At 23.8% G+C, this 18,235-nt stretch overlaps 2 long non-coding RNA genes across 4 annotated transcripts in view; one reads left to right on the top strand and one right to left on the bottom strand.

Moving 5' to 3' along the window:
• Positions 1-168: 168 nt before the first annotated feature.
• Positions 169-8,371, bottom strand: LOC126265037 (uncharacterized). 2 transcript variants are annotated; one of them, XR_007547591.1, is made up of 2 exons: positions 8,304-8,371; positions 169-465 (listed from the first exon to the last, which is right to left on the bottom strand). It is a non-coding gene; the product is annotated as an uncharacterized LOC126265037 (long non-coding RNA). The 2 variants fall into 2 exon arrangements; XR_007547592.1 differs by having other exon boundaries at positions 169-460; positions 8,304-8,342.
• The window catches only part of LOC109597275 (uncharacterized), a 52,295-nt gene continuing 37,886 nt past the window's right edge, over positions 3,827-18,235 (top strand). For both annotated transcript variants that reach the window (XR_002191418.2, XR_007547590.1), the window contains exon 1: positions 3,827-4,522. This is a non-coding gene — a long non-coding RNA (uncharacterized LOC109597275). The remainder of the gene's footprint in view (positions 4,523-18,235) is intronic.

The following is an 18,235-nucleotide window of genomic DNA, read 5'->3' as shown; positions in this document are numbered from 1 at the left end:
TAGAAATTAAGATTTTAAAAGTTAGTTTAAATTATTATTTAAATATTAAATAATTTACATCTGTATAAATTAATAAAGTAAATTATTGTGAATTGAAATTATAAATTATTTAAGAAGGAATAATTAAATTATGTAGTTATTACAAATTGTCAATAAATCGACATCAAATAAATTTCTAAGCCATTTTATTAAAACATTTAAGACATCTTTGAGTAGCAATATCGATTTTATTAATATTATATAAACGTCATTGATGTCAACAATTGAAATGATCTGAAACGCGGTGGTTAACTCCCCAGTTCGTCCCGTCTAATCCGCACAGTCAGCCATTACGAAATAGGCGTTGATGACGACTCTCCATGTCAGGCTCCCGAAACTTGAATCCGTTTTGAGTGACAGCTGCATCCCGTGACGTCACAACTACTTCCACACAATCGGAGTGAGGGCCGACCTTTTTAAACTAGACTATACAAGGGGATATTTTACAGGTATGTTTGCACAGCGATATTTTATTGGAAGGTTTTTTCTATTGAAATCAAGCGATATCTTGATAGTGTTAATTGTTGAAATAATTTTTATGTACAAATATTTTTATGCATGTTTTAATCTATTATCTGAGTTATTTAATTTTCAAATCAATATTGAATATAACAAATATCTATTTATTTATATATATTTATGTTTTTATCCTCAAATTTTAAATATTTACTATTTTTATGTTTTATTAGTTTTCAAATTAATACTGAATATAACAAATACTTGTTTCTATTTTTTTTCTATTCATTCCCAAATTTTAAAAAATTAATATTTTTAAGTTTTATCTATAAAATATAACAAATATTTGTTTACTGTATTTTCTATTTTTTTATTCATTTATAAATTTTAAAAATTTACTATTTTTAAGTTTTATCTCTTATTTGATATATTTAATCCTCAAATTAATATTAAATAAAACAAATATGTATTTATTGTATATTTTATTTGTTTTATTCATTTTGAAATTTAAAAAGTTAGTACCTCAAAATTTTATCTATTATGTGGTTTATTTGATTTCCAAATTAATTTTGAATATAACAAATATTTGTTTATTGTATTTCCTATTCTTTTATTCGTTTACAGATTTTAAACATTTACTATTTTTAAGTATTTATCTATTATTTGATATATTTAGTTCTCAAATTAATATTAAATAAAACGAATATTTATATATTTTTTATTCATTCCCAAATTTATTTCGTATTTTAAAATTTTATATATTTGGTTTATTTGGTTCCCAAATTAATATTGAATATAACAAATATTTGTTTATTGTATTTTCTATTTTTTTATTCATTCCTAAATTTTAAAAATTTACTATTTTTAAGTTTTATCTATTATCTGATATATTTAGTTCTCAAATTAATATTAAATAAAAACAAATATTTATTTATTATATTTTTTATTTATGTTTTATTAATTCTGAAATTCAAAAATTTAGTATTTTAAAATTTTAACTATTATCTGGTTTATTTGGTTTCCAAATTAATATTGAATATAACAAATATTTGTTTACTATATTTTCTATTTATTTATTCATTCCTAAATTTTAAAAATTTACTATTTTTAAGTTTTTTATTATTTGATATATTTAGTTCTCAAATTAATATTAAATAAGACAAATATTTATATATTGTATTTTTATTTACCTTTATTCATTTCCAAATTAATATTGAATATAATAAATATTTATTTATTGTATTTTCGATTTTTTTATTCATTCCGAAATTTTAAAAATTTACTATTTTTATCTATTATATGATATATTTAGTTCTCAAATTAATATTAAATATAACAAATAGTGATTTATTGTATTTTTATTTTATTTATTTTATTTTACAATTAAAAAAATTAAAGGTGAAATGTTTAATTATTGAAAATTAAGAATATTTGTTATTATTATTATTTATTTTTTTCACATAAATATTGAATTTTCAAAATTAAAAATAGAATGAATAATATTGAAAATATAATCAATTTTATAAAATGAAAAAAATATAATTAAATTCAAATTCCTTTATAACTATTTAACAGATTTAATTGTTATTAATTAATATTTAATTTTACTGTAATCATAATTTAATTTTTTCCAACAACAGATATACAGAATTGAAGAAATAAAAAAATAAATTCTTGTTTCATGACATCCAATAAAATTGATATTAATTGCATCATTTAATTTATATTAATAAAAATAGATCAGTTATTAATTCATTTTATTAAGAAAACAGAAATGGAAGAAAATTGAAGAAATAAAAAAAAAAAATAAATTGTCTTGTTTTATGCCATCTAATAAAATAATATTAAATAACAATAATTAAATACATATTAATTAAAATTAAATCTATTTTTAAATTTTGATAACAGACACTTTTATAATTTTATGCTGTTTTAATCTAATTTTAAAAATTTATTTTAATTAAATTCTCATTAATTAAACAAATAAATAAATTGTTGATAATTTTTTTCTAAAATAGGAAATAAGAAAAGTAAAGAATATATTTCAAAATTTTATTCATTTATTAATATTTTATAGATTATTATTCTTTTATTGTTTAATTTATATTTAATTATTATTACTTTTATAATTTTTTTACGTTTTAATCTAATTTTAAAAACTACTTTTGATTAAGGTCTTATTAATTAAAAATAAATAAATAAATGGTTAACAGTTTTTTTTTTAAACAGGAAACAGGAAATGTCGAAAAAAATTAATTAAGTTTATTTTGCATTCATTTATTGAATTTTTTAATATATTAAATTTATATTTAATTAAAAAATAATATTATATTTTATATTTTAAAAACTGCTTTATAAAAATATACTTTTATTATTTTTTTATAAATTTGAGATGTTATTGATTAAATATTGATTATTTAATTAAATTTCTAAAACTGAATTAAACTAAAATAGTGTCAGTTTATTTTATATTCATTTATTGATATTTTTGTAGAATTTATTTACTTTTAAATTAAATAAATTGGTTGCAAAAATAACTAAATAATTGATTAATATATTTCTACAATAAATGAATTAATGAATTTAATTCTTATTGATATTGTTATTATTTAATTTTTAATCATGAAATTATATTTACCGTAAAAATTATTTAAAAAATGATCAATTTTTTAAATAATTTATAATTAAAAAATGCTCAATTTATTCAATTTTAAAATAAACAGACTTCAAAAATTACATAAATTAGTTAGAATTAGGTTTATTAGTATTAATTTATTGAAAATTTTAATCATATATTGTGTGTTACAGAAAAAAAATAAATTAGGTCAATTTATTATATCAATTACATAACTAATTTATGTAATTTTTGAAGCCTGTTTATTTTAAAATTATATAAATTGGTCATTTTTTAAATTTATATAAATTCTAAATATACACAAGAAAAATATAAATTAAAAAATTTAATTCATTCACATTTTAAATAGTTATTTTGATTTTTATTATTATTTTAAATGACTGAATATCAAAAATATCTTTTATAATGTTTTATAGAGTTATTGATCATCATATAAAAAAATAAAATTTTATAATTTTAAAAACTAGATTTTTATTAATATTATTTATTTTAATACATTTTAAAAATTATTTCTATTAAAACATTTTAGATATTATTAATTAATTATATTATCCTAAATTTAAATGTTATTAAATTTATAATCATTGATAAATAAATAAGACAGTGATAAATAAAGTTCTTTCAATTACATAATTTAAAAACTATTTTTAATAAAACATTTTTGTTCTTTATTAACAACTTTATTATTATCCCAAATTTAAGAATCATTGAATTCAATCTTGAAAATCTGAATGAGTGGTTTATGAGCGTAAAATAGTGATATTTAAAACTCGATTTTAATTTATTGAATGTCGTAAACACATAAAATTAAAGAACCGCCAATAAAACTAGAAAACCCGAACGAAACGACTGAAATGAGTAGTTTCATCGGTGGTGTAGAACGGTAAAATTTGTTCATTCTCCACAACTGCTGTCAAAGAAACGTACGACCCTTCTCGTCCGTCAAACAATCGTCGAAAAAAGTGGCCGGCACCACGAAATCTCACCCGTCAATAGAAGGACGACTGGAAAAAGTTCCGTGAAAAGGGAGCGCGTATCGGAGCCCCCGGGGTTCCTCTGTGAGCACTGCAAAGTTTATGACCCAATATTAACTGTCTCCTACGATAATTTATGTTAATGGTTTCGGGTCCGGGGCCCGGCAGAGCGTACGGTCGGAGCACAGGGACTGCAACGCACGACAGTTGGCAACGAGTCGCAGTGGAAAGTGGTGGTGTGGTGATCTCCTCGATACCCGACTCCCCGGCCGGGGCACTAATTCAAAAATACACTCACACACGACTTAATTTTTTCAATTTTTCTTCTTGACTTGGCTTAACTGGAGCCATTTCTTCGCGGCCACGCTTCAACTTCGTTGCGACGTGCTCCGACGCGGCGGCGGCGAAGGACGACCAGGTAATTATAATTTTAAATACGTTCAGAAAAACCGTTCGGTGGTACCCGCCGAATCAATCCAACTGGGTGCGTTCAACTCACCACCGGCACCGGTTGGGGCCGCTTCTTCGCACCACCCTACAATCCTCGCCTTCATTTTGCCCACATCTCAGCTTAATTCCTCAATTTTCCTCCCAAAAATCCTATTTTTTATAAGTACAAATCGATTGCCGCCATTAAAATAAAGTTTTATTGCGAATGACGCGCGCGTCAAAAGCTCCGGCGTCTGCGCACTCTCGTGGAATCAATACCGGCCAATTTGCATATCCCATTTTCGCGTTCATGGCTTTTTTATTTGTAAGAACAAAAACAAAACGCCTTAGGTCGTCGGATAAGGGTATGCTTTATCTGCAAATGAGGAGGAATCTTGTTATTTCCGAGAGTGATGTCCTGATGCGGTGGTGTGAACAGAAAGACGGATTTGCTGATCAATGGGATTGATGCAATCGACGATTACCATAAGCTGGATACCGAAGTTAATAATGCCTAGTTTTAAATGATAATTGTACACCAGAAACCGCTATAATGTGAATTATGGTCTAAAAATAGCACGTTCATTATGGACGTTGTCATTAACAGCTTAATATGCTTGCATATATTTTTAAATTACTATTCAAGGAATTTTGTTTTTAACTCCGATGACTTTTGATATTATGTAACATTCCTCGACCAAATAGGTGTATTAATTGATGGTCTTGTCTTCATAAGGTCTTCTTCTAACTGGATCATCATTAATAACTGAAGATTTAACAATAATACAACAATATGTTTAGAAATTTTACACATCGTTTGGAAAATATAAATATTATTTTTTAGATCAATAATTATTTGTTCAAATTCACTACAAGACTTTCTTAGCTCATAAATATGAATACAAAAATATGTTTAACTATAAATTTGACATATCGGTTGAGTAATATACATATTATTATATATCATTAAAATTTCACTTTATATATTGTCTTACAAACTCTAATTGATAGTTGTTATTGAGGACAAGTTAAATATTGTATTATGTTCAACTATTTTAATAGTTTTCAAGACTTATCTTGAATTTAATTATTACTACATTTATAATTTTATTCTGTTTTATTCTAATTTTTGAAACTTGTTACTTAAGGTCCTAATTACAAATAAATAAATAAATGTTTAACTTTTTTTTTTCTAAAACAGGAAAAATTGAAAAAATTAATTTAAGTATGTTTTGCATTCATTTGTTGAATTTTTTTATATATTAAATTTATATTTAATTAAAAAATTTTAATATTTTTCATATTATTACATTGAATTTAATTCTTTCTAATAATTCTATTAATTAATCTGTTAATTCTAATAATAGTAATACTCATATATAATAATATACTTTATATTTTAAAACCGACTTTATAAAAATACACAATATTGTTTTTTGTTGTAAATTTGAGATGTTATTAATTAATTTTCTAAAACAAAAAGTTATTTAAGTTATTTTATATTAATTTATTAATATTTATGATCAATTTATTTACTGTTAAATTAAATAAATTAGTTGCAAAAATAATTAAATTATTGATTATTTTTTTCTACAATAGTGAATCTTATTAATATTATTACTATTTAATTTTTAATCATGAATTTATATTGATTGTAAAAATTATTAAAAAAATATAAATTATCAATTTTATCTCTAATTATAACTGAAAAAAACTCAATTTATTATATTCAACTATTTTAATATTTATTTAAGACTGTCTGTGTTTTAAGAGCTCATAAATATGAATATAAAAGATGTTTATTATATATAAATTTGACAGACTGGTTGAGTAATATAGATATTATCATTCAGATCAATATTTACCTATTACAATGAATATTTTACATTAAAAGTTTACTTTATATATTGTCTTACAAGACCTAATTGATAATAATCATTGTAAACAATTAAATATTCAGATCAATATTTACCTGAGACAATGAATATTTTATATTAAAAGTTCACTCTTACAAGTCCTAATTGATAATAATCATTGTGAACAATTAAATATTATATTATGTTCAACTATTTTAATACTTTTTTTAAGACTTTCGACGTTTTAAGAGCTCATAAATATGAATATAAAAGATGTTTATTATATATAAATTTGACAGACTGGTTGAGTAATATAGATATTAACATTCAGATCAATATTTACCTGATACAATGAATATTATACATTAAAAGTTTACTTTATATATTGTCTTACAAGTCCTAATTGATAATAATTATTGTGAACAATTAAATATTACATTATGTTCAGATATTTTAATAGTTTTTTAAGACTTTCTGCGTTTTAAGAGCTCATAAATATGAATATAAAAGATGTTTATTATATATAAATTTGACAGACTGGTTGAGTAATATAGATATTATCATTCAGATCAATATTTACCTGATACAATAAATATTTTACATTAAAAGTTCACTTTATATATTGTCTTACAAGTCCTAATTGATAATAATCATTGTGAACAATTAAATATTATATTATGTTCAACTATTTTAATAGTATTTTTAAGACTTTCTGTGTTTTAAGAGCTCATAAATATGAATATAAAAGATGTTTATTATATATAAATTTGACAGACTGGTTGAGTAATATAGATATTATCATTCAGATCAATATTTACCTGATACAATGAATATTTTACATTAAAAGTTCACTTTATATATTGTCTTACAAATCCTAATTGATAATGATCATTGTGAACAATTAAATATTACATTATGTTAAACTATTTTAATAGTTTTTTTAAGACTTTCTGCGTTTTAAGAGCTCATAAATATGGATATAAAAGATGTTTATTATATATAAATTTGACAGACTGGTTGAGTAATATAGATATTATCATTCAGATTAATATTTACCTGATACAATGAATATTTTACATTAAAAGTTCAGCTTATATATTGTCTTATAAGTCCTAATTGATAATAATCATTGTGAACAATTAAATATTACATTATGTTCAACTATTTTAATACTTTTTTAAGACTTTCTGCCTTTTAAGAGCTCATAAATATGGATATAAAAGATGTTTATTATATATAAATTTGACAGACTGGTTGAGTAATATAGATATTATCATTCAGATCAATATTTACCTAATACAATGAATATTTTACATTAAAAGTTTACTTTATATATTGTCTTACAAGTCCTAATTGATAATAATCATTGTGAACAATTAAATATTATATTATGTTCAATTATTTTAACACTTTTTTTTAAACTGTCTGCGTCTTAAGAGCTCATAAATAGGAGTATAAAAGATGTTTATTATATATAAATCTGACAGACTGGTTGAGTAATATAGATATATCATTCAGATCAATATTTACTTGTTAGAATGAATATTTTACATTAAAAGTACACTTTATATATTGTCTTACAAGTCCTAATTGATAATAATCATTGTGAACAATTAAATATTACATTATGTTCAACTATTTTAATACTTTTTTTAAGACTTTCTGCGTTTTAAGAGCTCATAAATATGATTATAAACAAATGTTTATGTATAAATTTGACAGACTGGTTGGTTATCATTCAGATCAATAATTATCTTTTGAACTTTTGATAATATATAACATTATTTAGACAAATAGACAAATGAACTTGATAATCTTCATAATTGAATCACCACCAATAATCGAAGCTTTAATAAATAAGTTGCATTAAGTCAATAATTTGCGCACCTACAACTGGTGATTCATAATTCTTACCTTCAACACATTCAAATTCCCAGCTACCGTCCAAAAAATCACATCTGCCATCCACCATTGAGGTTCACACGAGTCTCAATTTATAATTGTGCCGCTGATATTAATACGAATTAATTATAAAATAACAATCATTGTGGGTGGTGACACACAAACACAGTTGTGTGGCGTTGTTTACTGCGTTGCCAAATTCCTCGACTGTGAGATAACATTTATTTCTGAACTGGAGGAGGACGCCTTTCGGTTGTATCAAGAGCGTGGCCGGCTCAACTGTCGGGCTTCGTAGATTACGTATTACGTCACATTTGCATCAATTTATCTTAATTTAATTTACGGACTGGATAATATTATTGGACGCTCAAATAGGCTTTGTTTCGTTCATCACCTGTGACTCATTGAATTTAATTTTGATGTTAGACGTTCGCTTTCGTAACTCCGGTACTAATTTGTAAAGTATGTCCACCTTCGCTGTGAAATATTGCTTCACTTTTAATTAATTCAAGCGACGGTAATGATGTCAGTGACACTGTTTATAAATAGAGCCAGTTAAGCCATGAACAATAATCACCAGCCTATCATTGTTTTAAAAGACTTAATGGTAATAAATGTTGGTTTTTAATGTGTGTACAAGATGTACTACAATTTTAAAGTGAATCAGCAACTTCACCATGCTTATGATTTAGCATTTTTACTATGAAAAAGGTGCTCTAGCTTAACATTTTCTTTTGGTGGGACAAACCATAAATCACCATGGCCACAATAATTGGGACTGAAGCGTCTCACCATAAACGTTTTGCCTGGTTTATCTGGACCCGGCAAATTTTACATCAACTGGTTTATCACCTGTTTAATTCCAGGTGTAAATTACCGACAATTAACCGAATCGGTTTATAAGGCACTTAATTTGCCAAATAAACATAAATTTGAGTAGGTCAAGGTATTTATACAACCACATGGATGTCCTCATGGTTCACTATATAGTCCGCTCATAAACGCCGGTTTATGATGCCGTCGTAAAATCGTGGTGCGGTGCACTAAAAATTCAGATTGAAATGAATGGCATGTTACGTTTCTATCACCATCGTTATTTATGATTGAATTATGAAAGATACAGGGTGATTTTTTTGAGTTGACGTCCATAATTTTAACGGTTTTTAAGGCCCGACCCGTCACGCAATTTTAGGTTTATTTTATGTTGGCAATATTCTGTGACATTACTGAACCGTTATGAATAATTTTCGTTTCATTTCCTTGTTTCGGCTTCTTGATTTAGACGAAGTTACGTTGGGTGTATTTCGGTCTTCAGTCACAGTTTTAGGCACAAAACCTCTCTAACATTAATTGAATATAACAAAATATTTATATTCAATAACACTAATTAATTATTATTCGATTCAGAAATTATCTGTTACTCCTAATTGATAAAAATCTTTCTGAGCTTAAATAATAAAATGTCCTCAATTATTTTGAAAGTAATGTAATTTTAAAGGTTAAACCAATATAAATAAAGTAGATGATTTAATAATTGTTAGTTTAATTTTATGAGACAGATCTGACGGCTTGAGACCTTTACCATAACACAGTTTTACTTTATTTTATGTTGGTTGTAAGATATGACATTGCTGAACCATTTTAAGTAAACTTTATTACATTTTCTTCTCTTAAATTTAAGTTAAAAGAGTCATTGCGACAAGTTTTTAGTTTTATTCGGTTTAATTTTGACAAAATTTAATGTTTTACTTGATATTTTAATTTGACAGATTGATTGAGTAATATAATTAATTATTCTAAACAGTTAAAATGAGTAAATCTCTTTAAATCTATATTTTAAAAGTTCACTTTATATTGTTTAAAATGCGTAACTGATAATAGTAATTATATTATGTTCAACTATTTTGGTAGATTTTTAGGCTTTCTGAGTCGTAAAACTACAGTACAATAAGAAGTATTACACAATACTAATCCTGTTAAAAATTAATACGTATATTATTTAGCAACACATTAATAATATTGTATTAACTTATTTAAATTAAATATTATATTACATAAAATATGATATTATCTATGCTAAAGTTTATAAGAATATTTTAGGTACAAAGTAACTTTAAAATTTAAACAAATATAAACAGTATAGATTAATTAATTACACATAATATTATTAATTCTTATTTTACTTATATAAAACACATCAGACTTCTGAAGACCTTTAAAATCAGACTATTATACGTCGTTTTATGATTGATGTAAGAAGTGGTATCACTGAATCGTTATAAATAAATTTTCTTTCAATTTCTTGATTTAAAATTAATTCTTTTGTCATTTAAATTAAGCAATGTCGATGTTTCCCATACTTATTTAGTTTTGTAAGCGTAGAAACATCAGTACAATGAGGTTATACATAAATTTGACAAATCCATTGAGTAATATTAATATTATCATTCAGTTCAGTAATTACTTGTTACAAAAAGTATGTTCCGTTAAAAGTTCACTCTGTATATATTGTTTAAGAAACCGCAATTGGTAATAGTCATTATATTATGTTTAATTCTTTTGATAGAATTTTAGACTTTCTGAGTTGTGAGAGTTCATAAACATCAGTACAATAAGATATATTACTCATTACTATTAATTTATCCAGTTAAAATTCGATATGTATATTATTTAACAATACCTAATTCATAATAATCATTGTATTAATTTATTTAAATTAAATATTATATTACATAATATATGATATTATCTATGTTAAATTTTATAAGAATATTTTAGGTGCAAAGTAACTTTAAAATATAAACAAATATAAAAAGTTTAGATTAATTAATTACACATAATATTATTAATTCTTATTTTACTTATATAAAACACATCACACTTCTGGAGACCTTTAAAATCAGACTATTATACGTCGTTTTATGATTGATGTAAGAAGTGGTATCACTGAATCGTTATAAATAAATTTTCTTTCAATTTCTTGATTTAAAATTAATTCTTTTGTCATTTAAATTAAGTAATGTCGATGTTTCCCATACTTATTTAGTTTTGTAAGCGTAGAAACATCAGTACAATGAGGTTATACATAAATTTGACAAATCGATTGAGTAATATTAATATTATCATTCAGTTCAGTAATTACTTGTTACAAAAAGTATGTTCCGTTAAAAGTTCACTCTGTATATATTGTTTAAGAAACCGCAATTGGTAATAGTCATTATATTATGTTTAATTCTTTTGATAGAATTTTAGACTTTCTGAGTTGTGAGAGTTCATAAACATCAGTACAATAAGATATATTACTCATTACTATTAATTTATCCAGTTAAAATTCGATATGTATATTATTTAACAATACCTAATTCATAATAATCATTGTATTAATTTATTTAAATTAAATATTATATTACATAATATATGATATTATCTATGCTAAATTTTATAAGAACATTTTAGGTACAAAGTAACTTTAAAATTTAAACAAATATAAGATGTATAGATTAATTAATTACACATAATATTATTAATTCTTATTTAACTTATATAAAACACATCAGACTTCTGGAGACCATTAAAATCAGACTATTATACGTCGTTTTATGATTGATGTAAGAAGTGGTATCACTGAATCGTTATAAACAAATTTTCTTTCAATTTCTTGACTTAAAATTAATTCTTTTGTCATTTAAATTAAGTAATGTCAATGTTTCCCATACTTATTCAGTTTTGTAAGCGTAGAAACATCAGTACAATGAGATTATACATAAATTTGACAAATCGATTGAGTAATATTAATATTATCATTCAGTTCAGTAATTACTTGTTACAAAAAGTATGTTCCGTTAAAAGTTCACTCTGTATATATTGTTTAAGAAACCGCAATTGGTAATAGTCATTATATTATGTTTAATTCTTTTGATAGAATTTTAGACTTTCTGAGTTGTGAGAGTTCATAAACATCAGTACAATAAGATATATTACTCATTACTATTAATTTATCCAGTTAAAATTCGATATGTATATTATTTAACAATACCTAATTCATAATAATCATTGTATTAATTTATTTAAATTAAATATTATATTACATAATATATGATATTATCTATGTTAAATTTTATAAGAATATTTTAGGTAAAAAGTAATTTTAAAATATAAACAAATATAAAAAGTATAGATTAATTAATTACACATAATATTATTAATTCTTATTTTACTTATATAGAACATATCAGACTTCTGGAGACCTTTAAAATTAGACTATTATACGTCGTTTTATGATGGATGTAAGAAGTGGTATCACTGAATCGTTATAAATAAATTTTCTTTCAATTTCTTGATTTAAAATTAATTCTTTTGTCATTTAAATAAAGTAATGTCGGTGTTTCCCATACTTATTCAGTTTTGTAAGCGTAAAAACATCAGTACAATAAGATTATATATAAATTTGACAGACCGATTGAATAATATGGATATTATCATTCTGTTTTAAAGAATATATCCCGTGGAAAGGTCATTTTATATATATAATTGTTTAATACTAATTCTATTACTTTTTCACACGAATGAGTAAATTCCATTCTCTTCAAATATTGTTTAAACAAGCATAATTAATAATAACTGTTGAGACAAGTTAAATATTATATTTTACCCACAATTATTTTAAATACAGAACAACTTATAGCGAATATAAAATTATAATTTATTAATTATTAGTTTAATTTAAAGAGACCGGTTTATCCGCTTGATCACCATGCAATTTTAAGTTGTTTTCTGTTGAAAATAAGATGTGACATTATGAATAAATTTTGTTTCATTTTCTTGTTTTAATTTCTTGTTATTTGGGTGTAGTTTCTTTTTGTAATTTACAGCTTTAATATCTTATATTTATTCAATATACAACAATATCTTAACTTGATATAAGATGTTATAAATCGACCAGATTTTTTACAAATTAATCGGTAAGTGTGATAGGGAGCTTTGTTAATGAAAGTTATCTAAATATTTTGGATAACAGTAGATTATTTGTAAGCAAAGGAAATTAAATTTGTTTATTAACTTGTCGAGTGCAACTTTCATTACTTCATAAAACTCACATGCAGCATGCGTCAAAGTTATCCCAATAAACTTGATGCGAGTCGAAAGCGTGTCTCAATTTTGATTCGTTTTGTAATCGTAGCAAATTAAAGTAAAATTTTCGTTTGGGAAATACCAAAGTAACAGATGTTGAGTCATTTAATTACGTACGAAAAGATCTGTCAGTGATACCGAGTCAATGTGTAGATATAACTGACCTATCCCAAAAAGTTAATCGCTTATAAATTACTGAACGGTAATTGTCACGAAAACATGCCGTGGCCCCAAGATAGTGCATGTCACGCCGGCACTGCAAGGACCAATGCCAACATATTCCCGACCTTCCTTAACCCGTCCACGCAAGATTAATGACATTGCGTTTTCGAGCATCTCCGATCCAAAACGGGACCAACCCCGGTCCTTTTCAACGTTTTCTCTACACGTACGGAATAACGAAAATTCCAAGAAAACTGACTTAAACGTCTTTTTGACTGTGCATATTTATGTACAGTTTCCGGAGTATGCTTGTAAAATCGTCACTTATTTATCACTGGTCGTCGTTTTCGTTCTTTAGTGTATAAATCGATTCGAAGCACTTATAAAGACATTTGGGCTGTCACTGTCTGAATCACACTCATTATTCTGCCAGGATCGCTAATTCCCTTTCCTCATTTATTTACGTTAACGAAACAAGGGGTGAGTCGGTTTTTCTTTTTGTTTTCTTTAATCATTTGTTAACACGTTTATTATTCATTTAAACGTAGTAATTTGAAACCCCAAAAATACAGCAAGGATGAAACATTTTCTTAATATATTAATGTGTTTTTACAGTGTATTATACATACAATTAAAAATATAAGTAATTGTAATTTAATTTAATAATTAATGATTAATTAGTTTATAATTTTAAAATCCACTATGTATTATATGTATATTATCAACTTGGAATCCCAATAACAACTTAAATATATCACTTTCGTAGTACTTTTCCTTACAAGTTACATCCACAAGTTTATAAAATTCTTACAGCAGCTCATTCTACAATAAAAGCTCTTCATTAATGAAAAATTAACATAATAAATATCATAATGGAAAAGTTAACATTGTTACAACAATTTGAACTCTTAACTATTTACTTATTAATATAACTAATTGTCATTTAATTTAAAAATTACTTATTAAAATTAATTTATCATTTTAAAATTCACTCGGTATATTATCAAATAATTGATAATATAATTATAATTCATTTTGATAAGTTAACTTGGAATCCCAAACACAACTTAAATATATCACTTTTGTAGTACCTTTCCTTACATGTTGCATACATAAGTTTATAAAATTCTTACAACAGCTTGTACTATAATAAAAGGTCTTCTTTAATGAAACATTAACATAATAAATATCATAATGGAAAAGTTAAAATTGTTCCAACAAATTGAATTCTTTTCTATATACTTAGTAATATAACAAATTGTCATTTAATTTAATATTTAATTATTAAAATTAGTTTATCATTTTAAAATCCAATCGGTATATTATTAAATAATTGATAATATGACTATTATTCATTTTGATAAGTTATTTTAGAATGCCAAAAACAACTTAAATATATCAAAGCTTGCATCCATAGGATTATAAAATTCTTACAGCAGTTTATTTTACAATAAAAGCTCTTCTTTAATGATAAATTAACATAATAAATATCATAACGGAAAAGTTAAAATCGTTGCAACAATTTGAACTCTTAACTATCTACTTAATAATATAACTAATTGTCATTTAATTTAAAAATTACTTATTAAAATTAATTTATCATTTTAGAATACACTCGATATATTATGATATAATGATTATTATTCATTTTAGATAAGTTAACGTGAAATGTAAAAAACAACTTAAATATACTGTTTTTGTAGTACTTTTCCTTACAGGTTGCATCCATAAGTTTATAAAATACTTACAGCAGCTTATTTTACAATAAAAGCTCTTTTTTAATGAAAAATTAACATAATAAATATCATAATAGAAAAGTTAAAATCGTTCCAACAATTTGAACTCTTGACTATCTACTTAGTAATATAACTAATAGACATTTAATTTAATAATTACTTATTAAAATCAGTTTATCATTTTAAAATTCACTCGGTATATTATCAAATAATTGATAATATGATTATAATTCATTTTGATAAGTTAACTTGGAATCCAAAAAACAACTTAAATATACTGTTTTCGTAGTACTTTTCCTTACAGGTTGCATCCACAAGTTTATAAAATTCTTACAGCAGCTTATTCTACAATAAAAGCTCTTCTTTAATGAAAAATTAACATAATAAATATCATAATGGAAAATTTAAAATCGTTCCAACAAATTGAACTCTTTAGTATCTACTTAGTAATATAACTAATTGTTATTTAATTTAATAATTACTTATTAATATTAATTTATCATTTTATCATTCACTTGGTATATTATCAAATAATGATAATATGATTATTATTCATTTTGATAAGTTAACTTGGAATCCCAAAAACAACTTAAATATATCACTTTCGTAGTACCTTTCCTTACAGGTTGCATTCATAAATTTATAAAATTCTTACAGAAGATTTATTCTACATTAAAAGTTCTTCTTTAATGAAAAATTAACAAAATAAATACCAAAATGGAAAAGTTAAAATTGTTCCAATAAATTGAACTCTTTACTATTTACTTAGTAATATAACTAATTGTCATTTAATTTAAAAATTACTTATTAAAATTTGTTTATCCTTTTAGAATCCACTCGGTATATTATCACATATTTGATGATATGATTATTATTCATTTTTATAAGCTAATTTGGGATCCCAAAAACAATTTAAATGTATCATTTTTGTAGTACTTTTCCTTACAGATTGCATTCATAAATTTATAAAATTCTTACCGGAGCCAATTCTATAATAAAATCTTTTTTTAAGAAAATGCAGAATAAACGATATAATAAATAAAATGTGACCATTGCTCCCACTTGAACTATTGACAGATCGAGTCAGAAATCTAATTAATTGTCATTCAATTAACTTACTGTAATTAATTTAAAAATTTACAGGATTTATTGTTAAACAATCGTTTAATTCATAATAGTGCGATTATTATTAATTAAGAAGAATCCTAAAAACAACTTACATATACTATATTTGGTGTAGCTTTTCTTACAGGTTGCATCAATAAATTTATAAAATTATTACCGACTACTTATTGTACAATAAAAGATATGTTTTAATAAGCAGAATAATTATCATAATTATTAATCTTGACTTATTGAATGAGTAATATAATTAATTATCATTAAATGCTATAATTATTTATTGGAATTAATATAATTCATTAAAATTGTCTCGTTAGATCAGAAAATTGATAAAGTTTTTACTATAGTATGAGTTAAAGAAGTTAGTTTAGAGTGCAAATATACCATTTTTGTAATAAGTTTTCTTACAGATTGCATCACTAAATTTATGAAATGGTCATCACCATTTATTCGACAATAAAAGCAATTTCCTAAATAGAATAAACGTCATAATGGGAAATAATAAGATCGTCGCAGCAAATTGAACTTTGAAAACTTCGGCCGGGCCCATAAATCTAAAATTGTACACTTCGACAGGCCGTGTTATTGTTGCATACAGTTTGCTTCTTCCTTCTTTTTTTTCGTGAAAAAGCACCATTTTATTTTGCACCTAGCCGATCTAATTCAGAAGGCAAGTCATAGGCGGCAGATTTATGATACCGTAATACCGGACCGTTCAATAAAGTCACATACCATCGTTCAATGTAACGACATATTTCGGTCCGTCGGATTTATTGCACATCTGTACGTAACGTCCCTTACTGTTGCCGGATTATTTCGGCAGATCTATTCTAAAGAATTCCTGTCTGTTCTCGAATGAAATATATTGGGTTTTGTTACATATTGGATTATTTTTTTATTGCATCAATTGTATTATGTGCATTACCTTTCATATTTATATTTGTTCTGTTTTGTTCTATTATTGTTCAATATTATATCATATTCCTGTTCAATTTTTTATCTAATATTTTACTTTTATAAAATAGATTACATTAAAATTACTACAATAATTATTGCCCACTGAAAAATAGAATGTTTAATTTAAAAATTAGTACAATGACCATTACCCACTGTTTAATAATATTATTAGTTTGTAAATTTTTTATAAAAGAGATTAAACATTAAAATTAAGATTACCCACCATTTAAAACACTCATTATTATTATTATTAGTTGAATTTTAGACATTTATAAAATATATTAACTATAATGACTCTTACCCACTGTTGTGAATTAAATATTTTACATTTATAAAATAGATTATGCATTAAAATTAAGATTACCCACTATTTAAAACACTGCGTTTCTAACATTTATAAAATATATTAAACATTAAAATTACCACAATGGTTATTACCCACTGTTTAATAATATTATTAGTGTATCTTATTTTCATTCACAATTCATTATGTGTAAATTGAATTTTTTACATCTATAAAACAGATTAAACATAAAAATTAGTATAGTGATTATTACCCACTATTTAATAATATTATTAATTTGGTTTGCCTTAGATCAATTCATTATAATTGTGAATTGAATTTTTTTACATTTATAAAATAGATTATGCATTAAAATTAAGATTACCCACTATTTAAAACACTCATTATTATTGATAGTTGAATTTCTGACATTTATAAAATATATTAAATATTATTACTACTGTAATGAGTGTTACCCACTGTTGTAAACTGAATATTTTATATTTATAAAATAGATTAGACATTAAAATTACAATTATTCACTACTTAAAACA

Source organism: Aethina tumida, chromosome 3 (assembly GCF_024364675.1).
Source record: "Aethina tumida isolate Nest 87 chromosome 3, icAetTumi1.1, whole genome shotgun sequence".
NCBI lineage: Eukaryota > Metazoa > Arthropoda > Insecta > Coleoptera > Nitidulidae > Aethina > Aethina tumida.
Note: the sequence above shows the minus strand (reverse complement) of the source record. Positions and strands in the feature narration are given on the sequence as shown.